Source organism: Protopterus annectens, chromosome 2.part0 (genome assembly GCF_019279795.1).
Source record: "Protopterus annectens isolate FY-2018-M chromosome 2.part0, PAN1.0, whole genome shotgun sequence".
Lineage (NCBI taxonomy): Eukaryota > Metazoa > Chordata > Ceratodontiformes > Protopteridae > Protopterus > Protopterus annectens.
The window spans coordinates 44,773,688-44,801,186 of record NC_056728.1 but is presented as its reverse complement, the minus strand read 5'-3'; the positions used below and the strand labels follow the sequence as shown (position 1 = coordinate 44,801,186).

The 27,499-nt window shown below is 42.2% G+C and overlaps 1 protein-coding gene across 4 annotated transcripts in view; it reads left to right on the top strand.

Moving 5' to 3' along the window:
- HYLS1 (HYLS1 centriolar and ciliogenesis associated) overlaps positions 1-27,499 on the top strand; it is a 418,183-nt gene that overhangs the window by 7,821 nt on the left and 382,863 nt on the right. The window lies entirely within an intron of this gene.

The following is a 27,499-nucleotide window of genomic DNA, read 5'->3' as shown; positions in this document are numbered from 1 at the left end:
AGGCGCTGAGGGTGGTGATGTTGTGAATGCTGCTGAACAACCCACAGTGAGGAGAAGGAGAAGAGTGTACAGACCCAGGGTAACCTACTAGGGGCTACATGAGCTGGCGATAGTGGAGCACTCTAGGGTGGACAGAGACCTCCTGCAGCAAATTTCTGAGCTGTACCGGCCACACCTCACACACAGAACCAACAGAGGGGAACCCATCCAAGTGGATACCAAGGTATGTGTTGGCCTAAGAATACTAGCTTACAGGTACCTTCCAGAGACCAACTGGTGATATGATGGGGATTTCACAGGCATCAGCATCCAGGGTACTGCACCAGTTCCTGGATGCTATGTCAGCACATGTCGGTGAGCACGTATATTTCCCTAATTCCCGTGAGGCATTGGCCAGCAATATGCATCTTTTCCACCAAATAGCAGAATACCCTGAGGAAGTGGGTGCAATAGACTGCACGCACATACACATCAAAGCACCACTCGGTGAGCGGGGTGGGGTCTACATCAACCACAAGGGCTTCCCCTCCATCAACTGCCAGGTCATGTGCGATGCCCAGGGCATAATAATGAATGTGTGTGCTGGCTGCCCTGGAAGCTATCATGATTCTCACATCTGGCATCTGACGCAGCTGTACCAGAGATTTGCCAATGGGGACATCCCTGACGGTCGCCTAGTGGGGGATGCTGGGTACGCACTGGAGCCATGGCTGATGACACCCATCAAAACTGCACACACACCCAAACAAGAACTCCATAATGAGGCACACGCACAAACAAGAAACATTATTGAGCGTGTGTTTGGGATGCTCAAGTCACGGTTCCGGTGCCTGGACACATTTGGTGGAGCCTTGTAGTACTCACCAACTGCATGTACCCAGATTGTGATGGTATGTGCCATGCTATGCAATATGATCCTTTGAAAACAGCTGCAGCAGGAACAGTATGGGGCAGGACCAAACAGCCCCCCACCATTGCCAAGGCCTGCACAGGCACAGCGTGACTTGGAGGAGGAACAACCTGAGCCTGCCCCAGTAGGCAGAAGGAGGCATGCCCAGTATGCCTTGGCCTTGGCAAAGAGGCAACGCATAGCACATACACTGACTCAGTAGGAACCCTGGAAATGACACCTCTCTCTGACTCGCACATACAGTAAAATGGATGCCTAACTTGACACTACCTGTTTTCAAGCATGTATAGGGAGTGTACTATGTGCATCTGACACAGGCAGCCCTGCAGCACTACCTGAGGCATGAGTGCCCTATTTTATATATGCTCATACTGGGCATGCTCACACACTTAGGCCATGTCTGAGTACAGCAGTGGGCCACACATATCTGGCAGTTGCAGTTCTTACTCCAGACACATGTCACTATTCACCAGTCTTGCCTTGTGCACACACTGATATGAAATCAGACCCATATAATATATTGGACACCTGTCATAATCAAACTATGTACTCCAAGTACTTAAGTTGTTCAAAGAAAGTGAAAAACCAAAGAAGATCAATAATACTCCAATCAGTATCATCAAGAAACAATGAGCACTCCTAACATTATCCAAGCCATGGTCAAAGAGTCCATAGAGAACCATGAAGTTTTCTTTCGCTATGTCATAAATATCAATGTAAACTCATATATGTTCTGAGTCAGTGCAAACCGTAAATTAATACATGTACATGACTGACATTGCCAACATCTTGTCAGAATTTACCCCCTTCTCACTGACAAAAGGGCCCATTATCATACCTGGAGATTGTGAAAACCCAGAAATCACATATAGAATGGTTAAACATCTCTTTCCAAACCTAAAAACACGGTGTGTATGGGATAACATGGTTTCCCTGGCTGTGTCATATGTGAACTCCAAAACAGACCCTGCACCTGAACAGTCTGTTGATCCTCACCATCTGTACAGGATATGAAACTGTTGAATGGGTTACAGCAACGTTTGGCACACTCCACAAGTGTTAGTGCATAACAGACCATGGGTACTATTGTCTTATAAGCCTAATAAGCCTGATGTGCAAGGCCATGGAGTCCATCATTATGGAACTCATAAACAGAGCTATTGAGGACCTACAAACACCCAACCCTACCCATTTTGGTTTGGTCAGGGGAAGGTCATGGTTCCTAAACCTGCTAGATAGTTTTCAAGGCAGTCACCCAGGACATGCATCAATGAAATGAGCTACACACAGCCTACATAGACCTTGAAAAGCCCTTTTCCAACATCCCACACACATGTCGTATCCACAAAATCAACAACCTGTGCATAAACACGTATGTCATCTGATGGATTGCTAACTGGGGCACAGATCCCACAAGGTAAGAATTGTGGTCTGCTGTTCAAGCTGGTAACAACTGCTGTCCCCCATGGCTCAGTCCTGGGACCCCTCCTTTCTGGTGTATGCTTTTCAGAAATACAGTTAAACACAAGGGCTATGTTTAGCAAGGTTTGTGGATGACTGCAAAAAGGTTGTCCTAATCAATGATTGGGACAACAGAGACATCCTTAAAAAGGGTCTCGGTCAGACAGATGTGGTGTCAAACTTATGGGCTCGAGCTACAGTCATACAAATACCACATAGGTGCTAACACCCTAAATATGGAGGTAATAATAAGGGATCTACTGACATATGTTGAGTCATCACTACTTCCAGAAACACATTCACAAAGTGGTTAGAAAATTATGCTATATGCTCCCACAAACTGCCAAGGTCTTTGCATGTAGGTCAAAGGAGGTTCCCTCTACTCGTCAGTCATCAGACCCATCATAGAGTACCACAACACACTTGCAATGAATCTGACTAGGCACCTTCAGCAGCTGGAAAGACCACTGACATACCTCAACAAGAGCATTATTGGTCTCAAACAGTTGCCCCATGCAACAAGACTGAATTTAACTCGATCTGTACTCTGCTACATACTGTCTACTCAGGTGATCTCTCCCCGACAGGTCCATGTCCAATGCAGAACGGATGTACATGTGCTATCTGAAGTAACCCCAAGCTCACTGTACTACATGCTCTATGGATATCATCATCACAACAATAAATAGAACATGTCGGAGGGATACATTAATAACTCATAGACTTCCCTTTCTTTGGAAAAGGCTCCCTCCCAATCTACATTAAGCTGAGTCCCTCACTGACACTCTTCCAGAGGAGCCTTGATGAGTGTATGTGAAACTGAACTGTCACCCCATGGACCACTTCATCAGCTCTACTACACAGAGGCCTAGGGAACTAACTCCATGGGTGGTGATAGCTGCACACTAAGCCAAAGATGGATGGGCAGAGATGTATGCAAGAGGGTGACCATGACGGGGAGCCATCCAGGACTGTCCCACCCAGCACACATCCCAATGGCACAAAAGACATGAGGTGCACACCTCACCCAGTGTACATAACAGCCACCAGTATCTGTAAGCATTACAATGTATGTGGTCCATGTGCCTGCTATACAACATGATGGTACAATGCCAAGGGTTTTTTGTGGCCTCACCCCTGTGGAGTGTGAAGAATGTTGCTGTGCAGCATTCTATGGGTACATATCCTGTACAAAGCATGTAGAGAGAGGTGTAGGTATCCTTGATGAATATGGATACATCTCACCCTATGTGCTATGATCCAGGTCCTAATGCTGGAAGGTATGGAATGAGTAGTATCCTGGTAGTACTGGTGTGCTCTCTGGAGCCTTGAACTAGGTTTCTGTTACTGCACAGATATCAATATTCTCAATACTGAGAAGTACCTCGAGTGTGTGCATCTGGAGGCTGAGACTTCTGGCAATGAGTAGCATTTAGCTAACTTTGTGGTTATTTGTGTTGGTTATGGGGTTTGGTTTGTCCTGAGTGACCGGTGTTCCACACCTGAAGTCAATGGCTCATTGGTCCCATCTGACCATAAGCCAATTACCGTACATATCCACATTCTAGACCCACCCCCCATTAAGGAAACCATGTTAAAAATTGTCTCCAAAGCCAACTTCATGCTTCTTAAGACAGAAGTGCTGAACTTCAGGACACCCATGCAGGTGGACAATACTGTTAAGACTACTGAATCCTTCACAATTGCACTTTATAAGCACTTACATGAGTGTATGCATCGTGCTATCCCAAACAGAACCAAGACGCTATCCTCCAAGAAAAGGAAGCCAATCTGGCGGTCCCCTGCCATAAACAAACTGCACAACAGAAGGAACTGTTGCAAAAGAGGATAAAATCCCATGAGTGGAGGAGCTCCCTGGTCAGCCTCAGGAAGAAGCTGTGATCCCTGATAAAATTCTCCAAAGCTAGTTACGAAAACAAAGTCGACACTGATTCTAAAGACAACCACAAAGCATTCTATAGCTATGTCAAGAATCTCAATGGCAACACACAGATCTGCTCGGAGTTACAGCACAATGGCACTAAATATACAGACACAACTGATATTGTCAACAGCCTGGCAGATGGGATCAGTGCTAACTTTATCCCCCTCTCACCCATGAAAGAGCACATCTCTGTACCAGAAGAATGCAAAGTTGCTGTCATCATGGCTGCACAGGTAAAAACCACTCTCCAAAGCCAGGAACACAGCATCCATGGGACCAGATTACATCCCAGGCTGCGTTCTACATGAACCACAGAACAAACTGGCACCACACCTACGTATCATGTTTAATCCTAGCCTCACCTCAGGCTTTGTGCCTGCTGAATGGTGCACAGTGACGGTTATCCCACTACACAAGGGGGGAGACACCATGGACCCCGGGAAGTAGCGCCCCATTAGCCTGATGATTCCATGGCCTTGCAGACCAGGTTCATCATGGAACTTGACATTGGTAATCTCCAAACTCAGCCTATCTTGATCTTGCCACGGCTTTCAACACCATCCCCCACTTTGGAATTATGGTTAAACCCACTAAACTAGGTATAAATCCCTATGTCACAAGATGGATTGCCAACTGGCTGACTGACACAACCCACACTCTGAAAGTAGCAGACTTCAAGTCCGACTTTGGACCAGTGACAAGTGAGTACCACAGGGTTCAGTCCTGGATCCTGTCCAAACATGGAAGGTCTCTGGCTAATGAAGTTCCCAGATGAGTGCAAACTAGGAGCCATAATCGAGACTACTAACGATGTGGACATCCTACAAAAGGGCCTCACTGAGACAAATGCCTGGTGTCAAAGCCGTGGCCTCAAGCTCAGTGCCAAAAAGTGCATTGTCATCCACTTTGGTAAAAACACTGTACCCATGAACTAAAACATAGGTGGTAGTATACTTAACACCGAAAGTGTGATAAGATACCTTGGGACACAGGTGGACAGTAGACTCTCCTTTGATAATCACATTGCCACAGTAGTCAGGAAATCCTTCTACAGGGCACACCTCATCACAAAAGTTGTCTCATGCAGAATAAAAGAGGTAATTGTTCCCCTCTACTCATCACTCATTAGATCCATTGTAGAGTACAATGCCCCTTTTGCTATGTACCTCACAAGACATCTACAACAACTGGAAAGCCTGCAGAAATACCTCACAAAGAGGATTAGCGGCCTCAAATACATGCCATACACAGACCGTCTCAAAACACTCCAGCTTTACTCTGTCACATATCGCCTCATCGCCTACTCAGAGGTGATCTCTGCCAAACATACAAAGCTATGTCAAACACAGAGCTGTTGGACATGCTACACTTAAAGAAATCCCAATCCCTCCGAGCGTCGGCCCCAAAACCCAGTCTGAAATACTAAAGGAGGGGGTGTGGCCATTTTCATAAAGGATACCCAAACTTCCAGGTTAGTGGCACAGCACGAGGCCTTGGAGACCATGCAAGTGCAACTAACATTAAGCAAAGCTGCTTATCAGATTGTAGCCTACTATAGATCACATACCTTGTCTCAGGACCCTCACTCAGTATTCCTGAGAACACTGGGAAATGTAAAGGTCCTACCAAACACCATGATATAAGGAGATTTCAACTACACAAACATTGGCTGGGAGAATTACTCGAGTACAAAGTCCTTTGCCCAATGCTTCCTAGAGTTTATAAACTCAAATGGCCTGGAACAGCTGGTCACCACACCCACTAGAGGTGACAACATACTGGACCTGATCATCACCAACATTGGGGATCAGTGTTCCACACCAGAGGTAAACCCCTCGTTGGTAATATCAGATCATGAAGTAATCGCACTGGACATCCACATCCTGACCCCCCCCCCAGTCAACAAAACCACAGTGAAAAACTTTTCAAAAGCAAACTTCACACTTCTCAAGACTGAAGTGGAAAGTTTCAAAGCCCCCTTGCTACAGGATAATGCTATCCAATCTGCAGACTCCTTTAAAAGTGCATTCTATGAGCATCTACAGGGATGGATGGATCGAGCCACCCCAATTAAAACCAAGACTCACTCCTCCAAAAAGAAGAAACCAATCTGGTGGTCCTTGTCCATAAATAAGCTATACAACAGAAGGAGGAAACTAACACATGATAGAGCAGAATTCCAAAAAGGAAAGGCATCACTGATCATTATTAGCAAGAAACTACGATCGCTCATAAAATAATCCAAGTCCAGTTTCTAAAGAAGAATTGGCAAGGAATCTAAAGATAACCACAAAGCCTTCTTTAGCTATATCAGACATTTAGGTGGCAACTCTCAGATATGCTTTCAGTTACTGCCAAATACACTGAACCAACTGACATTGCCAACATCCTGGTGGACAAGTTCAGTGCAAACTTCACCCCCCCTCACCCCCAAAAGGGCTCGTGTCCATCCCAGAATAATGCAGAGCCCCATACTTCGTGGACATGCAGGTAAAAACAGCCCTCTCCAAAGCTAAGAACACAGCATCAATGGGACTGGATGGTGTCCCAGGCTGCGTCTTACATGAGCTTCAAACGGAACTAAACCCTCACCTATATTTACTGTTCAGACTCAACCTTACCACAGGCTATGTACCCAAAGAATGGTGTACAGCAACATTCATCCCGCTCCACAAAGGTGGTGCCACAACAGAACCTGGGAACTATTGCCCTATAAGCCTGACCAGCCTGGTCTGCAAAGCTATGGAGCAAATTATCATGGAACTCATAAACAGAGACATTGGAAACCTCCAGATACTGGACCCTACCCAATTTGGCTTTGTTAAAGGCAGATCCTGCCTCCTAAACCTAGTTGACTTTTTGAAACTGTTACCAAGGCCATAGATGAAGGGAAGGTAGTCCACACAGCCTACCTGGACCTCACTAAGGCGTTTGACACCATTCCCCACTCTGTCATCATAGACAAGCTTACCAGCTTGAACATTAACCCCTGTGTCACGAGATGGGTGGCCAACTGGCTCACGGATAGAACACACATGGTCAGAGTTGCAGGTGCCATGTCCGACTGTAAGCCAGTCACAAGTGGCATCCCACAGGTCTTGGTTCTGGGACCCCTCCTGAGTGTATATGTCTCTGAGGTACAGGCAAGCACGGGAGGACTATGGCTGACCAAGTTCCCAGATGACTGTAAACAGGGGGCCATAATTGACTCTCTGGCTGACACAGATATCCTCCAGAAAGGTCTTACAGAGACAGATAGCTGGTGTCAAAACCATGCCCTCAAGCTGAATGGCAAAAAATGCATAGTCATCACCTTTGGAAAAAACAAAGTGCCCACAAATTACCACATAGGTGGTAATCCACTAGGTACGGAAAATGTAATTAGGGACCGGGGGACCCAGGTAGATAGTAACCTCTCCTTTGATAATCACATTGGCAAAGTGGTTAGTTATTCCTTCTATGTAGCCCACCTAATCACGAAAGGGTTCACCTCTAGATCAAGAGAGGTCATTGTGCCCTCTACTCATCACTCATTAGGCCCGTAATAGCGTACAATGCCCCATTTGGTATGTACCTTAATTGGCACATACAACAGCTGGTAAGACCACAGAAGTACTTCACCAAGAGGATCATGTGCCTCAAAGAGATGCCCTATACAGCTCGACTAAAGAAACTCCAGCTCTACTCTGTTGCTTACTGCCTGCTCAGATGTGATCTATGCCTGACGTATAAGGCCATGTCCAACCCGGAATTAATGGACATGCTCCACCTCAAGAAAAACAAATCTCTTAGAGGCAAATGCTCCAGTGAATTAAACCTCAGCAAAGCAATAAACAGGATGTGCTGTAGGGATAGATTCCTGTCCCAGAGACTTCCCTCACTCTGGAATAGAATCCCAGTTGATGTTAGGCAGAGCCCCTTGCAGACTCTCTTCAAGAGGAATCTTGATGAGTGGATGGGAAATTGTAAATTTACCCCTGGGATCACTTCAGTGGCCCTGCTAGACAGAGGCCCAGGAAACTAAGTTAAAGGGGAGGTGAAAGCCAACACATTCTGGCTAGGCTTATAAATTCCCCTGGGCAGATAGCCTAGTACCTACCTATGAACCTACACACTCTAGGGACCTAAACCTTGTCACCACAATAAACAGAACATGTCGGAGGGATAGATTCCTGTCCCACAGACTTCACATACTCCAGAATAAACTACCTATCTATATCAAACAAAGCTTCTCATTAGCACTGTTCAAGGAAAATCTTAATTATTGGATGGGAAATAGGAACTTCACCCTGGGGATCACTTCTGTGTCTCTGCACGACAGTGGCACAGGAAAATAAATTTCTGTGGTGGCAAAGGCCAGGGTACCTTTTTGGCTGGCCTTGTATAGGCCCCAGGGCCGATAGACTAGTACCTACCTATGAACCTTGCCTAAAAAAGGTAATATGGGTACAGCACGAGCCTTGTCCATTATTCAGAAGCATAGGGGCGACAGGTGCAAACCATCTGTAGTGAAGCAACAAGGCTTGTCTGTCATGTCATCACAGGCAGACAGTGACTGGATCCCCTTTGAATGACACCAGAAGCTCAGCCAAGTGTTGGTTTATCATCTTTCTGTTATATTGCAGTATCATGTAGGTGGAAGGTAAGATGCTACTCAAGGTTTGACCCTGTGTGTGCCAGCATGTGGTGCATCAACCCATATATGATATGGTCATGGCCTATGCATACAATACACTCCCAATACACCTAGTATGATAAGCCTGCTGAGGTTAGCAAATGTGAAAAAAACCTTTGTGCAAACTGTCAGCAAGTAATGTCTGTATTGCACCCTGTAACTTCATATTGCTTGCTGAAGTGTAAAGATGTACTTAGTTTGGATTAAGAATACTGCACTTGCCATGTGTGTGTCTCTCCCTGGGGAGGAGCAACCTTTTTGGAGACCACTCAAACACCTTAAAAGTGGTATACTCATCTTTGTCAAGTCCGATGATGTCACCATCCTACAAATATACCTGTGAAAAGGTGAAATCCCAGTAATGTGTATAGCGCGTTGTGTAAATGCGTACTGCTGTAGTATCGTAATGTAGTTAAGGTAGGGGTTTGAATTCTGCACTTGCCAACTGTGTGTGTCTGTCTGTGCTCCAGGTGTGTGACGCCGTTGGCCAATGTGGAGTGGGTTTTGATTTTTATAGTGTATGACCTATCACAATGACAACTGTATGTGCATTACACATGTAAGGTAGCTGTGGGGCAAATCCATATACATACATGTGACCTCAAGTATTTCATAGGTGGGTACTCTGCTTTCTCCATGAACACATGTGTTATCTTTGTCAGAGCATGCTGGCGCTTTCCAGACCTTAGGTTCTAAACAGTTTGTGCTTTTTTAGTGTTGACATTTGCACAAGCTGCTCAAGAAAGCTGGACACATTTCAGTACTGTGAGTATGCTTACCTACATCCTTGGTAGACCCTGCACACACAGGTATATTCTACATTTGGGTAGAGGTGCAGAAGTACAGAGAGCGTACGTAATATTGTGTGAATTTTATCTTGCTGGACTTACAGGGTTGCTGTGTACATGTTAGTTTATCAAGGCAAGTAGTCTGTCAGCGTAACTCCCAACTGTGGACCTATCCACATGGTAGCCAGAGATTAGCCTGTTATTCTTTGTCTGTGCACCACACAGGTCTTTTCAACACTAGGGCAATGGCATTGTTACAGTTGGTTGCTACCAGTACATGGCGACATCCTTTTGTATTTCACTGTTGTATTCCTACATAAGGGTATGCTTCCAGAACGCCTACCAAAGCTATTTGCACAGTGTGTAACAGCAGAAAGGCTGCTATGCCTCTGTGTTTCTGCCTCTGCCAGACCTCTCAAACACTCGGGTACATATTTGAACAGACTTGGGCGAAAGTAGAGAAAAAGTCAGGGACACCTTTAAAATATTAGTGCCATTAAGTTGAGACTTTGAGAGAACCAGAGCATATGGATTAATACACCTTTTCTGAAGTAAAAGAAGTGTCTAACTCTAAATTATTGTCATTACTCATTACGTGTAATTCACCATCTTTCTGGCCAAAGTCACTAGTTTCGGAGGGATTCAGAGGGACGGAGCTAATTTTTTTTTCAAAATCAGGGACATCCCTGAAAATTAGGGACAGTTGGGAGGTATGGCCTCTGCCCTAAACAGATATTCCAGTGTTTGTCCTGCTGTGATACTGTGTGGGGTTTATAAAGTGATGGTGTAACATTATTTCCTGCTAGAATGGCTGCTTCTCTTATCATAGTCATGTAATGTAATCCCACAACAACTGTTGGTAAAGATCCACAGAACAAGTTGTGTGGTATGGCATTCCTATTTTTCCTTTACATTCACTCATTCTGATACACAATATATTTATTTCAGCACCAACTTGTATGTCTACCGTGGCTTAGTAGTACTTCATGCAGTGTAGTGTGTACAAGGTCCCGGGTTTGAGACTGACAGATGTGTTTTATTTTGCTGCTGAGCAGAACAAGGGCCCTCGCATACGGAGTGACTAAGGCACTTTTAAGCAGTTGTAAGTGGGTTTGCGCGATGCTTAGCTAAGCGCAAACATGTGCACATTCGCACAAACTCGCTAACTACTGCTTAATAGTGCTTACTCCCGCTAACCCCCGTGTTCATTTCTTTGAAAGAAAAGAAAATGGGGAGATAGGAAAGTGGTGAAAAAGGGGCACAAAGAGGGAAAGACAGTAGGGAAAATAGCTCAGGATGTGCAGGAAGGGTGTAGGGAAGGCCCATAGCTGCCCATTTCTTTAACAGCAACAACTGTACATATGGAATAAATTTGGAGGTAAATATGAAACCTTCAACCCCTGAGAGAGTGGAGAGGACAACAAAGTATGTTGTAATGCCAATTAAATTACATTTTATGTGTCCAGGGGACATGTGTGCAAAATGGACAGCTATGTGTGGGGCGTAATTTTATTTTTGGGAGCAGATTGCCCTTTTTTTTCAGGTGAGAGTGGAATGTGGGGTAGGGGAAGTAGGTATATTTGGGGAGGTAGGTTGGGGAGGTAAACAGACAAGACAAACAAGATGCATACAAGGGCGGAATATGACACGTGGGTGAACACCATTGACGGGGAGGGATGTTTGGAAATTGCAAGCCCATGAGCCCACAGATGGCAGCAGTGGAACTTAGATCCCCACCCATGGGCAGTCATTACTGCACCTTCACAGCCCAGAGAATGGCTGTGCTGGAGGCTGTGTAGGATGGGCAGGCTGACCTGGGAGTTGCGCCACTCGTGCTTCAAGCTGGCGTAGAGGTTCTGCAACAGAACGCTCGATCTCTCTATGCACCACAGCCCGGACTGTTCGAAGGGTGATAGGTGGCCCTCCTCTGCCCATGCTTGCACGGGGGGGGGCGAGCCCCATCTCCTGCAGTGCTTCCACCCGAAGGTGGCACAGGGCCAACGGAGGAGGAGGTCCCAGGCTGGGCCCGGACCTGCTGGTGCTAGGTGCCATGGCCAGCTGAGGTGGGACAGGTGGGTCCGCTGGGACCAGCCTTCCCATACGAACTATGTTTTGGAGAATTATATGTGTTAGTAACAGTCAACAGCATTCCCAGTTATAACAGCATGCAGAAGTATTCACATTAACCCAACACACCAGAGTTTCAACAGTTGAAAAGCAAGCATAACACATGCATATATAGAACAATAATGGACATTACAACAGCATGCAGATTTAATTGATGGCAACAGGCCACCAATATTGTGGTATTTCAACAGGGCACATGCATAGAAATGAATGCAAATATTTATAAACCAATAGGACATATGTCCCAACAAATGTTTTGAGATTAGACATACCCATTGAGGTGTGGAATTGCATTTTTATGCACATACAGTAGGGTGGAAAAATAGCTCAATTAACAATGTATATATATCCTTCTAGTTTACTCTACATTCCTATTAACTGCAGTTATATGTCCCTTACATGTATTATTACACTACCCAGTGTCCTTCTATTGTGCAATTGGATTTTACTAGATCATTATATACATGAGCTGTATCTGACATACAAACTGTCCAGGAAGCAGATGTTACTGCTACATATTTTGAGTTGCTAACACACACTACTGCTGTGATGGTACACTGACAGCTCTACTTTCATATAATTATCTAGATATGTTCTGGTGAAATTATCAGTTATATGTTAACAGCTCCCTACATTTCTGGCAGCACACTAACATTTCTGGGGAACACAGTACCAAGCTACTCATGTGCCAGATTAACCTTTACATGCTTGGCATGAACCAACAGTTAAGGGCTGTAAATATGCATAAAAGCTACTGGCACTCCCTTCATCCACTTTATATGGGCCTACCAAAGTGTGGGTTAACTAACCCTGCTTAATACAACAGTACTATTTCTAAAATGCAACAGTACAACAACATATCAAAGAAAATCACACAGACTCACTCCAGGAATTATACCTTTATTAAATAATTATTACACCTTTATTTATTGGGTTAAAACACTTTTTTGAAGGCTCTCTCTTATTTATTGGGTTAAAACACTTTTTTGAAGGCTCTCTCATTTATTTTATATAACAGTACATGCAGAATAATTACTAACCTGCCTGGTGACGCAGCCTTTGCAGCCTATCTTCATGGGCTTGCTGATTCATAGCCCGGACACCTGCAGCTGTGAAGTAAATGCAGCTGTGAAGTAAATGCAGTGATAATGAGACATACCTATCCATAGTATAGACAAGAATAGCAATTCTTAAATACTTAATACAGTGGCTACTTGCTCAGTACTGGGGCATTTGCCATCTCATGGGCCTCCTGGATCCACTGGTCCAGTTGATCCTGCTTGCGTCGCTTCAGGTCAGAGTAATGGTCCCTGACCTGCTCACCAGTCTGAGGCATGCCAGTGGCACTGGTGAGATCATGAGCTAGATAGTTCCAGGCCTCCGGTTTGTATTGGGTGCCCTGGTACTGGCCCCGCAGGTGTCTTTCCTCATGATTGTGGACAAGGAGCCAAACCATTACTTTGGCCTCTGTTGCACTCAAAATCGAGTGCCTTCTCCAACCCCGGCCATGCTGACTGCAGAAGGGAGCTACAACCAGTTATGGCAAGTATTCCCGCCTGTGGAGCTTAAATATGCCTCATTTCCCGCACTTATTTGTGAATGGCCAGTTTGGAAAAAACTCAGCTGTAGGCACACCTGCTTAGCTGATGTTAGCAATGTTTAATATTCCTTTGATAGATAATGTGTCTGTTGAAAGTGCATGGTTATGAAATGCTGTCATGGCTTAGTGGTTATATACTGTGCCTATAGTGCACAGCATCCCGAGTTTGAGCCCTGTCACTGTTTTTTATTTTCCTACTGGCCACACCTCAATGGTTAAGGTACAGTGAAGGAGGTGTGGCCGTGTTTAGCCGACTTTGCTCAATTTTGCCCGACTATGCTCCACATTGTGCTGGTTAGCGTGGTGCGCAGCTGCACGCAAACATGTTCTGTTTGCACGATGCACAGCTCCGCGCAAAGACATTGGGCTAGTTAACGCAGTGCTCAGCTACGAGCACTTAAATATAAATGTGTTCAATACTGGTAAAATGTGCTTAGCAGTGCTTTACATTGCTTAAAATAATTTACTCATGCATCAGTATGCATAACCATTTCACCTTCACACACACACATATATATATATATATATATATAAAATTCGTTCACTACTGCATATAACATTTCAATGTTTTTTTACAAAACTTTAAATAATACATGTCAGGAAATATTTTTGTATACAGATTTCCAACAGAAAATGAAAAGTGTAGTGGTGGGACTCGAACCGGGAATGCCTCCTCTTTGTGCGAAGGCTCTAACCACTACACTATCGCTATTTCACTTAATTTGCTTATGTTTTTCTTCTTATCCTCTTCGGTGTCTAAACTGCTAACTGTAGCTAAGCAATGGGCAAACCCGCGCAAATACGGGCAGCTATATCGGAAATGAAAAAAAAAATCTTTTACTTTTTATATTTGTACGGGATTTATTATATGTGGAAGTTTAGTGTTAGAATGTACACGTGAGCGGACTCGCTCATGTAACTAGACATTTCCCGTGTTTCAAACTTGCAGGGCGTGGATTTTTTGACTGATCGGCAGTCCGACATGCCCCCTACACTTGTCCACGCTCCATGTTAGAGTTGAGGCAGCACGCCCTCATTAATATGCATGGCTCGCTGCCATCTTACTCAACTGGCTCTTCCGTGTAAGACTAAATTAGTCTTACACGGAAGATAAGTGAATCCTGGGGAGTAACTTGGACTAAATACACAAGAGGCTTTCCTTGTATATACTTTTCTTCTCTTGTTATCTTTAATGCAAGCAACTTAACATTTAGCAGGTTTGAATGGAGCTAAAATACCCTTTTTGAGTAAATAAATATTCATGTGTTTATTAAGATTGTAATTGTCTCAGGAAATTTAAGGAGCGTTAATGATGTACTTGCATGTTTATTTACTGTCTGCCTTTTATTTGGGAGTAGTTTGTTCTCCTCTACTAGACTCTACATCTGCTGTATTTATGGTGGACTGTAATTACCAAAGGAAGATGTTACTGTAAGTAAAGCGAAGCCAAAAGAGTAGACAAGTGAAAGAGCTGCATAAAAATAAATTTGAGCTGTAAGTATTACCTGTTCTAGTGAATAATAATTTGAGAGTAACACAATATGATGCTTTCCTATTTTTTCTTTGGAATTTTTTTATTTTTCTTTTGTTAGAAAGTAAACAAAACGAAGTTGTGTGCATTGAGTAAATTGCCTGTAGTGCAAATAAATGAATAAATAAGAGTTGACAGACTCAAAGCCCTGTCACTACTACCTGTATCCTACAGACTGCTAAGAGATGACCTCTGTCTGGCATACAAGATATCCTTAGACCCAATACTGATGGATTTACTGCACATCAGCAAGTCAGATTGCATCAGAAATACTCATTCTAGAGATATAAACCTCTTCTGCAACATCAACAGAATGGTTTGGATGGGCAGGTGTATCTCACAGAAGATACTGCTCCTCTGGAACAGACTCCCTGTCCACCTGAAAAAGCTCATCCCTCTCCATATCCAAGTGCTACTTCTATCTATTGATAGGTAATAGAAGATTTACCCCAGACTTATCCCCTATGCTACTAATGAACATAGACTGCTCCTATATGCCTTGGCCCACACAGGGGTCCCCTCAAATCACCTACTGTATGATCACAGTTATTCTTACTGGAGATAATTTGTAATTATCAACCATTGGATGAGTAAGGCAAATCTAACCCTAAACATGATAGATAAAGTACCAAAAGGGAAATTGGCTAGGTTTAAAATGGCCCAGAAGGGCAGCTAGCCTAGTATTGGCATACAAACTTGTACAACTATACAGAATGAAGCTTGCTGTAGAGGCAAAAGGCATAAGCAATAGAAGAAAAAATGTTGTTGGCAGTTAATTAAATATGAGGATGTATAAATATTATGGTGGTATGTATCTAAATATGCTGTGTAGACTTGTCCTGACAGTAAGATGAGTATCTGCCTTTAATTTTTATTTTGGTATTATTGTCATTGTTAGTACTACTAAGGGTACACAGCTGGAATTGCCTTGTCATATTGGGTGCATCTTAGTGTGTTGCGATTGGTTGTATAGAAAAGTTGGCTGATGTATACTGAAAAATGAGTCTACCAGTTATGCCAGCTGTGCTGTTGTAGTTTGTTTTCATCAACCTTCTTTTCCCACTTTCGCATTAAGTTGAAGTGTTACGAGTCATCTTAAGCTAACTGACTCAAAAAGATAATGATGATGGTTATAAGGAATATGCACAACTAAAGAAATGATTGTTTCCTCGTCCCTTGTTGGTTACTTTGATAGGTGGATGAAGTAAGATTTTGGTTGAAGAAGGGTCATAAGGCAGGCAGGAAAGAATATAAAACACAGTCCGAGTGCATAAAAAGTTATGATCTGCACAAAGAGGGTGTATATTAATCAAGATGATGTCCTCAGTCCTAAGCTCCAAGCTGATAAAGGAAGAAGCAATATAACAGATTTGGACACTGGCTTTTATTATATAGAAGTAGATAGAGAAGATAGATGTGGAAAATGTTACATTTAAAGAAAGAAACAACCATAAATGGTATTGGTAGAGTTTCAGCACAGCCTTATTATAGGATATCTGCAGAAGAAAGGTTAGAAAGCACTATAAGTAAAGGGATGTAGAATAGCAGTAATAAAAAAATGCTGTGAGAAGTGCTGTAAAAAGTGTATGGAGCATAATAAGGCTGAGGTGGCTGTAAAGAGATTTGTTAGAATAAGGAAGTTGTGCTCAGTTGTTAGGATTTCTCTACAGTCAAAATGGTTAGAGGTTGCCCTGTGTAAACTACTGAATTATGTTGTTGTTGTAAAAGTAATAGCATTATAGGAATAGGATAAATGCTTTATAATCAAATTTGTGGTAATTATAGTGACATTAATAGCATCATAGTGACAAGACAAATGATGTTATAATCGGAATTTGTGCTAATGCAGTTAATATGAAATGGTATAATGTTTCATTGAAATACAAATGTGTGTCTAATGTTGTTGTTTGTCTTTTCGGCTTTTCCCGGTTAGGGGTCACCACAGCAGAACTCCGGTCCGCTAATGATTGGCAGTAGATTTTTATGGTGCCGAGTTGCCAGCCTGACGCACTCCCTTCAGCGAAGGCACGCCCATTCACAAATGTCTTTCGGAGGACACTCGACCGCAGGGAGGACATGCAGACTCCACACAGAAGGCACTCCAGCCGAGAATCGAACAGGAGAGCCTCTTGCTGTGAGGCAACAATGCTACCGCTGTACCAACAGTAATAAAGAAGTTCATTTCCAAAATAGCTTTTTATTCAGGAGGAGCAGTGCAGTTTCTCTCCTAACTTTGGAGCAGTGGATCAACTCTTTGTCTTTGCACTCATTTTGGAAGCTTTATGGTAGTCTGCCTATACTGTCTGCATGTTTCTGAACTCTGAGGAAGACAATTGGGTGTGTAACCAGGAATGTATTTTGGAAGGTGCTACAACAGTGGCTTCACAGGCCCCTGCTGCTTGCAATTGGTTCCTCTATTTGAAGAATGAAAGCTGTGTGTGCATTGTTTGCATCATATCAGATAGATCCAGGGTAGGTGGAAGGCTCTGCCAGTAGTGTGCTTTATCTCCCTTCCTGTTAGATTTTTCAGAAAGTGAATGTCTAAGACAGGTTCTGGCGAGTGTGACTGAGAGTTTTGTATCTTTGTTGTTTGTGGTTATTTCTTCTTTTATTTACCTCCCCACATTACTTATAGTCTTCAGTCAATCATTTCACTTCTCCAACATCCATTTCCCTGATCTCTGTTAAGTGGACATACTATAAATATTGTATATTTGATTAGTTATGATTACTTAATTTTTATGTACTGTCTAATCACCCTGTTATCACAGTTTCAATTTAACCTATGTATATTACAATATATTATGATGTTTTTTCTTTTTTGTACTTTGCAGGTTGAATCTGAAAATGTTCCACTAAGAGAATGTTTCTGCACCACTTAATAAAAGAAAGAAAATAAAGTAAATAAAAATCTCCAGCATGCAGTGGAGCAGTTCACTCCCAAGGGATAAACTGTTGGGATAAAAATCCCTTCCAAATCAGAGGTCATGATTGTGTCCCAGAAAACAATGGATTGTTAAAGGAGCTTACATATTTTGGGGTTTTGCTCCTGAATGAATGTAGAGAGCAGTGGGACACTGACCAGTGGAGTGGTGCACTGGTGACAGCACTACAAATGGTCTACTGGGTAGTGGTGGTGGAGTGAGAACTGAATTGTATGATGACTATTCAATTTGTGCCTCATCATCACTTCCACTGGTTAGCTTTTTTGTAGTGGTTGAAAGGATGAGATTATAAAAACAGGTTCCTTTGCATGGTATCTGGATCCTTGTTTATGTTAGACTGTGGAGCTAAACAATCCAGGATGTGTGCTCCTGGTTGAGAATAATTGCTTGAGGGAGTTTGGGGACCTTGTGAACCTGCTTGCTCAGTGCCTCCCACCAGAGGATAATTGGGCATGACTCTTTGAGAGGAGGAACTGAGGAATATGCAAGACATGCTTCAGGAATTATGTATCTCAGCAGGCCTAGGAGCACTTTAGAACTGTTACCTGGACTATGGAAATGTGGTTTATTCTTAATGTGTTACTGCTGTAACTGTCCAGGAAAAGCAGTGTAGAAAATGGATTATTATCTTCATTAGATCACTACTGCAGTCAACTAAACTGTGTGGGTTGTATCCTGCCAAAGATATGACAGCCAGCCACTGTTTCAAAGATTTAGGACATCTTCCACTCACCCAAACCACTGATGGCTTCAAGGAGAGCAGCTTAAAGTTAGTGGTTTGGCTGCCAATTATTCAGAACTTTGTTGCAGCTAAAGTGATCCCCTCATGCAGGCTTTGAAAATTGTATTTTGTGTGTAGGTAAACTCTTTTCCTCTAGAAAACTGATGATTTTAGCTAGGAATTGTAATTTATAGGACTGTCATGAGACCATTTTGCCCTAACTGTTTAATTTCTTAAAAGTTTTTCTGTGGTAATGGCAGATTTTCTTTATTTAACTGTGTTATCTATTATATTTAGGGACTGGTAGATGTGTTTTTTGAAGAGCGTCACTGTTTATTTTTTACAAATCATTATTTTCCCAATTCTGACAGTCACAGGCTGTCTCTTTCAGCTTAACCATGGAGCAGGCTGTTCAATTTTTCCCTCCTCCATCCACAAGAAAAAGAAAAAATTCCAAGGAGCTTTTGTCTGTAAAGCAAGGTTCTTTTTCTCAGCTGCTGCTAAGTGATTCTTCTGTCAGCAAATCTGGATCCTCCGATCCCACATCTTCCTCCTCTGATCCCTCTAGTGTAGCTCCTTGGGAAGCCACTGTGGATTGGAGTTAGTCATGTCCTCTACAGCTGTCAGGCTGTCCTCCACTGTTGTGGGAGAACTACTCTTGTCAGCCTCGGGTGAGGGAAAGGGTGATGCTTTACTGCATATCTGATTTTCGGGCAAGAGCTTATAAGGAGTCTCCAGGACAAAAGAAGCAGAAAGGCAAAGATGCTTTGTTAGGCTTTACTAATTGTTTATTCCAAATATTTAAATACTTAAATACTGATTCCTTGCTGAGTAGAAGTTCCATCTCTTTCTGACACTAATTCCCAGTCCGGGGAACAGTTAGACTAGGATTGTGTTTCTATCAATTATCCTCAAGCAGAAGATTCTGACTGAATAAAGTGTTTCTTCAGATTCTCCCCAAGAAGAGAACTATGTTTCTTAACCTGTTTCTGAAATGAAAGAATTATTTCAGTGGGAGAGAATTTCCCACATCTCAGAAAAAATATGATTTATTACAGTGTGTTTTTCCTCACCCAGTAGCTATTCCTTCTAGTTTGCCTGCATTACAGAATGTTTTCGTAACAGCTTGCAGTACGCCTGACCAATCTCCTGTCCCTAAAAAGTCTGATAGATTATATAAGATTTTTTCAGACACACAGGTTATTTATTTTCTAACCCCAAGTCTGATCCTCCATTGACTGCTTTAGCAAAACGTTCTGCAGCCAAACATTTTGTGAATGCTAATCCTATTTCTTCTGATAAGGATGGCAAAGCCTTTGATAGATTTAGAATGAATGCTTATTCATCTGCCACCCAAACATTCAGAATTTGTAACTGTGTGGTTTACATATTAAAGTTTTTGCTGATGCCGTTTGACAGTATGAGAAGTCCTTACTTGTCTTCTTCGGAGAGTAAAACTTCTCTCAGATTTTTAATTGCTTTTGGTTCTCAGTCAACCAAACATTCTTTAAAGCATTCTTATCATTCTGCTGATGCTGTTTCTGGACCTGCTGGTTCACTTATGACAAGTTTTGCATGATTACATTCACCAAACCTACCTGAGAATGTCCGAGCTGAAATTCTAAATTCAAACTGATGTTATTTGGCCCATCTGCTGCTAAGGTCCTGAAAATATTTGATGAAAGGTAGAAGCTAATTAAGGGGGACATGCATTTTTCGATCCTCCTTCTTGAATTTTAAGAGTTTTTCCTTCAATACAGGACCTTTTTTCCAGAGAACAAAACGTCTCCGACAAGAAGCTTTTCAAAAAAACAGTGGCAAGGAGGCTGTAAAAAAGAAGGAGAGGAGGAGGAATCTCCTAGAACCAAGGACGGTGCAAAAAGTCAGATTGACTATCTGACCTTTCCACCCAGCTGATCCTTTAAATCTTTCCCAAAGTCTAGCTTTGCATTTCCCTCTATGGCATCAGAATGTTTAAGACTAATGGGTTCTGGGAATTGTCCAGTAAGGATGCAGATAGGAGTGGAGTCCCTTCTTTCAGGGTATTCCTCCACAACCTCCAAACCAGACTTCTTTGTTTCCTCCAGTCATTCAACCTGGGCTTTCCTTGGGTTCATAAAACCAGTATCCCTCGATTAAAGCAGGGGAAGGATTTTATTCAATAAATTTTTTGGCTCCAAAGAAAGAAAGAGGGAGGGAACTTGGAGACCAGTTCCAGGCTTTTCCTTTCTCAAATTTTATGTCAAAATCCCAAAGTTCAAAATGCTATCTTTTCAGCCCCTGTTAACCTTCATACCACCTCTCAATTTTCTGGTAACATTACATCCAAATGATCCTTATTTATTAATTCCTGAAAATTTTGTACATTTTTTGAGATTTTCTGCATCTGATTTCCATTTTCAGTTCACTGCATTACCCTATTTATCTGCTACATTAGGGGGTGTTTACAAAGTGTCTGGCACCTGTAACATCTCATTACAGGTTGCAAGGAGTTCACATCTTTTCATTTGCAGAATCTTTTTTTCAAAATGTCAAGAATCTCTTGCCTAGCTAAAGGATCTCCTTCACAGTCTGAGATTCCAGGTGAACATTCAGAAATCTTCTCTCATTACTTCTCACAGGATAGCTTTTCAAGGATATCTTCTGAATAGAAGGGGGGGGGGGATAGAAGGGGGGGTATTTCTCACTCAGGACAAAGTAGACCTCTGTAGAGAACAGTTTCGGATCTTTCTCCATCAGTCTTCAGCCAGGGATTTCTCAGGATTTTAGGTTTCATGACCTCTCTTTTTCATGATTCTTTTGGCCAGATTTCTTATCAGCAAAGTATAGTGGTTTCTCAAATCAGTCTGGTCCCAGCATCAGCACCCCCTTGTTTTTCAAGTTCCAGTTCTAGGATTTTTAAAAATGGAGTTAGTTGGTGGCAAGACAAAATTCCTTTCGACCCTCATCTGTCCTTCACCATTCCACCTCCTACTCAAGTCTGTAAGAACAGATGTCTCTGATTTTGCTTGGGGAGCTGTATCCAAGGGATGAAACTTTAGGGCTTGTAGGACAAACGGGATAGGACAGAGTCAAATAAATGTCAGAGACAGCAGTGATAAATGCTTTTGTGTCTAAATCATTTTTGGTTTCATGGACCTCTACAAGTGGTCACAGAAAACACTACAGTGATGTGGTACATAAGTGGGGATTCTACCTTCTGTGCAGACAGCCATGATAGTGTGGGATTTAGCTACTCAACACAGTCTTGCCCTACAGGCAGGGTTGCCAGATTTCATATCGGCCAGGTAGGGACGAAAAAAAAGTGAAGAGCAAAAAAAAAAAAAAGGTCTTTAATGCAGAACAAAGTTCCACATTAAACATCTGCACTAAACAGATCTGCAGTAAACACGGAGCTTCTCGTGTTTAATGCAGAACATTGCAGTTCTGCATTCAACAGAAGTAGCTCCGTGTTTAGCGATTTTTGATTAGCCCGTATACCGGCATGCGGGCCAATCAGAAATCACTAAACATGGAGCTACTTCTGTTTAATGCGGAACACAAGAAGCTCCGTGTTTAGTGATTTTTGATTGGCCTGTATGCCAGGTATACAGACCAAAGTTAAACCGGCAGGGCGGGACTCGAGATCAGGCTGCTGATCTCGGGACAGTCCCACCCAAATAGGGATGTCTGGCAACCCTGCCTACAGGTTACATTCTGTCAGAGCAAAACATTATTGCAGACAAGCTGAGCAGGAAAAGGACAAACCCTCATAAGTGGAACTTGAACCTGGTTGTTTCTAGGAATTGATTCAGTTGTGGAGAACTTCTTAAATAGATCTGTTTTGCTTTTAGTCACAATGGACAATTAAAGCATTCTGCTTCAGAATTCCTCACAATCAGTCCTTGAAGATGGATGCTTTTTCATTACATTGTGAGAGGAATGTTCCTGTATGCCTTTCCAGTAATATTCAGGGTCATTGTAAAGATTCAGGAGGACTCCTAAAGAAAATCCTGACACTCTTTTTGGCTCAGGCAAGAGGGGTTCTCCATTCTTTTGAAAACCACCAAGGGCAAGTACCAGAAGCTTCCTCACAGACTGAACTTACACAAGACAGAGGTAGTTATACTTCGACCTGAAATCTATTTGGTTGACTTACATGGATGATAGAATTTAATACCTTTTAGGCACCTATTTTCTGAAGGCATGCAACAAGTATTAAAGAAGGAAACCTGCTTGTCTGCCCATAAATTCTCCTTTTCTGACCAGTCTCATTTCAAATGATGTCTGTAAAGGGTTCTGCAAATCCATGTAGCTCTGCTTCATGATCTTAATTTTGAGCTACAGGATCTTAATTTTGTTTTGGAAAAACTATCACTTTCTCTATTTGAACCAGGTTATCAGGCTGATTTGAGGTTCTCAACTTCAAAAACATTGTTACTTATTGCCCTGACCTATGATGGGTCAGCCTTATCTCATGTTTTGTAAAGATAGGGTGTCTTTGAGAACAAATTCTTCATTTATGCCTAAAGCAGTGTCAGAGTTTACATTAAGTCAAACAATTTATTTCAATGTCTTCTTTTCAGAACCTAAAAACAAAGGATAAATAATCTTAAATATTCTGAATATACTATATTGACCAAACTAAAATCTTCAAGAATTTTGATCTGCTGTATTTTCCAGACAGTTTCCAAGTGCCTGTTTCATGCAGTTACTTTTGGTAGTACCCACTATAATAAGTCACTTCCAGGCAGGGTTAGGGTCCATTTTATCAGAGCCTTGGCTTCTTCTATGGCCTTTTGAAAGGGTGGCCTCTAGGAGTAGTCTAGAGGCAACAACTTGTTCTTCTGTACATACCTTCACAAAACACTGCAGAATAGATTCCTTTTCTAGTCTAGGACCATTCTCCATGGGTTTCTGGACCATTATTATTCCTTCTCCCCTGATTTTCTAAGCTCTAGTAATCTACCCATGTAGCATAAGCTAGTACAACAGTGATCTAATGATTGACATAATGCAGTTGTGTAAGTAAAACTGCCTTCAGATAGATCACTGTAGCAGTAGCTGTATCCTCCATCCATCCCCTAGTTGTTATGCCAGGGTGTGGACATGTATATAATTCTTTTTAATCCTTTTTGTAGCATTTCTATTTTCAGGGCTTTGGCTCTCCTGTTTTATGGCAGGAAAGCTCTGAATAGTTGGTGTCCAACCCACTGACTTTATGCATCTGTTCTCAAGCTCATCAGCTGTTAGGACAAGTGGAAGGTGCCCTAAAGCCTTGAAATACTGGCCTGCTATTATATCCTTGGCAGGATGCAAACTGTATAGCTTAGGCTACTGCAGCAGAGATCTGTTCAAACATCTACTGTTATGGTACATTTGTTTACATAGCTGTACTTTTTCTTTTACATGCTATAAATAGTATAATCCCTTTGTGAGCCTCAATCAATGGATTGCTTTTAGTGGGCCAGAGCTGGATACTTTTTTTCAATGTTATTTATTTTTACCAGGAGGTCTTCTCTTTGACCTCTAGGTCGTAACAAAGGATTCCGACTCGTATCCTCCTGTATTTTCTGGACTTCATGTTGACCATTGTCTTCATAGTTCGTTTGCACACCTGAAGATGTGGGCATTGAAGAAGAACCTAAGGTGTCAGTGACTGTTAGTATATCTTGCTCTTAAGTCATTTTCTGATGTCAGAACTTTATCACCAAACTTTCAAGTGCTAGGTGACCTTCCTCAGTCTAAACAGCAATCTGTTTTGTAGCAGAATCCTTTTCAGGTCCCAGTGACAGAAAATTTGCTAGCATTTTGGAGAACAACTTCAGCTCGTTCATGTCTCAAGGGATATGAAAGCCCAATAGAAGAGATTCCACATAAAGCCATGGCGTTGGAAGATGTTTCTTGCTTTGAAAGTTCTGGAAGAGGAAATGAGCCCAGAGCTATTGATGTGGTCCGAAAAGTGGGATTCATGAACAGACAGGTGGCATGAGTGGACACCCACTGTAGTGGAGTGACGCTTGTCTGGCAGTATGTCACAGTGACGAGCCTTAGCCTTCCATTAGTTCACATCCACAATAAGAGAGTCTGCAACTGCATTCCTCATCTGTAGCTGTGGTGTGATAATTTGTGAATGTCTGGCTTTTCTGACAATGCAGCACCCTGGGCATTGACCTAATCATCTCTCATAAAAATGCACTCCCAGTGTTCTGTCTAGTTCACCATGGCAAAAGACAGCTGTTAAGTGGGAGTGTTCTTCAGCTGTTACATCTAAACAGAAAATTCAAGAAAGATCAGCACTACTAATTGCCATCCTCTGGCGACGGTAAGAAAATTCGGAGAAAGAAGTCACTACTAATTGTCCTCTGGTGTTTTGTTTAGACGAATGTGGTTTCACAATATCATGTCCATTGTATTGCAAGAAACTATTCCAAAATTAGCCAGGGAAGTTCCCTTTCAGTTGGAGTGACAGCTGCCTCTATCCCTTGCTCCAGCCTGATCTTCTAACTGGAGTTTCTGAATGGATTGAAGCTGCCAGGAAGCCTTCAATTTTACTGACATTTTCTAAGTGGAAACCTTCTCCTATCAGATGAGGAGAGACAGAGAACCGATTTCTGAATTGGTTAACCTGCTTACAGGTGCTGTTAAACTTTTCAGAAAGTTATGTAATTTGGGACTGAAGTAGTTCACAGTTACGGAACATGTCTGATGTATTTACCCTTTTTAAGATGTAGTGCAGGGCAGGAAAGTGCCCAAGTACTGACCTGTTTTATCATTTTTAGACATTCTCCTTCTTGGACAAAAACTTAAAGATTGACAAGTTTGTCTTCATTTGAACTAGGTGGTTTAGCATCTTAAGAATTTGTCTGTTGGAAGACACTTTTGTCACAGGCCACCGCTGCTTGCAGAATTGCAGCGCTTCATGCCCTAATATATCGGGATCTATATTTGACTATTCACATGGATCAGCTCTCTAAGACTAAACCACAGTTCATCCAAAAGTGGTTTCAAAATTGTTTTTTTTTTTTTCCAAATAGAAATTTATTGGATTTTACACAACGCCTTTAAAATATAAACAGAAGTTCAAAAAATCTCATATGGAAGGTCAATTAACATATGAATTAAGCAAAAAGGTAGTACACATTTAACAATGCTGTTAATGTTGACAACTATTTACATAATATACAAAATGCTGCAAAGATAAACAAATCAACATATATATATCAAGATTATGAGTATAGTGAAATAATTTGCCTATGTATGCTAAGTGAAGAAAGGGTATATATACAAAGATCAAATGTGAAATACAGCCAACATATAGCGATTAAGGCCTACTGAAGACCTCCTATTGCTCATACAGCAAAACAAAAAAGGATTCATAAAGTCTAAGTTTGGAATGGTAGTTATTCCATAAAACTTATAAGAAATAAGTTAAAAAACTGAGGTATAGTAAGTAAGAAATCCTTCACTCAATCATCAAAAGAGAGAATATAAAATCCCATATTTTTTGATAAATACTTCTTTTAACGGGGTTAGTTATAATCAGTTTCTGGGCGGTGTATTTAATTGCAAGAGATTTAAAACCTTTCCATGATAGTTTGGAATGGTCAGTCCAGTGTTTGACAATATAGAATTTAATTAAGAGACATAGTATGATGAGAACTTTAACATTCACCTCTTTGTTCTCAAGAAGTAAGAACCATTGCAAAGAGGACCCTTCATATCCTGCATGCATTCCGCAGCTCAGATTTTTGCAGACTGAACATTTATTCTTCTTCCTTTATGCCAGGGAAGAGGAGGATGGCAGCTGCTCATCAAACCCTGTCCAGATGAACTGCTTCATATTTTGACATAGAATAGTGAGTTACTGGTTGGAAAACACTGCATAGCCACTCTTCTAGTGTGTGGCTTCTGTTGCTTGTTTCAAATATGTCTTACTGATGCTGTGACTACTTAGTCATTGCCACATTCTCCATACATTACTCCCTGGACTTTAAACACCAGAAGTTTGACCTGCCTTGTCGCCTCATTGTTACTGAATCTAGCCTTCTGATCCCTTGCTCTGCAGTCGTCCCCTGGCTGTGGCCTCCTGGAAGGTTAAATTTCATTACTTCAGCTTCTCCCTAACCTATGCCTACTTTAGAGGGCCTTCAAAGTCAACTATAACAGCTGTATTCACCATATCAGGCTATCCATAAGAAGGCACTCTGCAGTATATTTCTCCCCTGTCATCCATCCATCTCAGGTCTGGACAGTCATATCACACTGAAGCTGTTGATGGAGTTTTCTTTAAATTGGGAAAGGTTATAATTTATTACTTTCTTGTATGTTGTTTTGTTTTCTGTCTTGTAAGATGTGCTTATTCAGTGGTTAGGTTTGGGGTACTCTCTCTCCCACTTTGACACATAATGTCATGGCATGCTTTGGCAAGATGTTGCTCATTCAATGGTTAGGATGACGAATGGAGTTGCTCATGTATGGGGTGCTCTGTCCCCGCATGGACATATAATGCCATGCTATGCTTTGGCAAGAAGTGTTCATTCAGTGGTTAGGAGAAGGAATTGAAGGGTGCAGGGACTGACTGCTTTTTCTTCCACCTGAATACATAATGTCATGGCATGCTTTGGCAAGAGATGCTCATTCAGTAGTTAGGAGGGAGAACTGAGTAGTGCAGGGACTGGGTGCTCTCTCCCCCGCTTTGACACAATGCCATGGCATGCTTTGGCAAGAGGTGCTTATGCCTCTGATCTCAGAAATGAGAGAGAAATGAATTGCTAAGTATGGCAGAAGAGAAATTCTCAACACTTGCTCACTGTA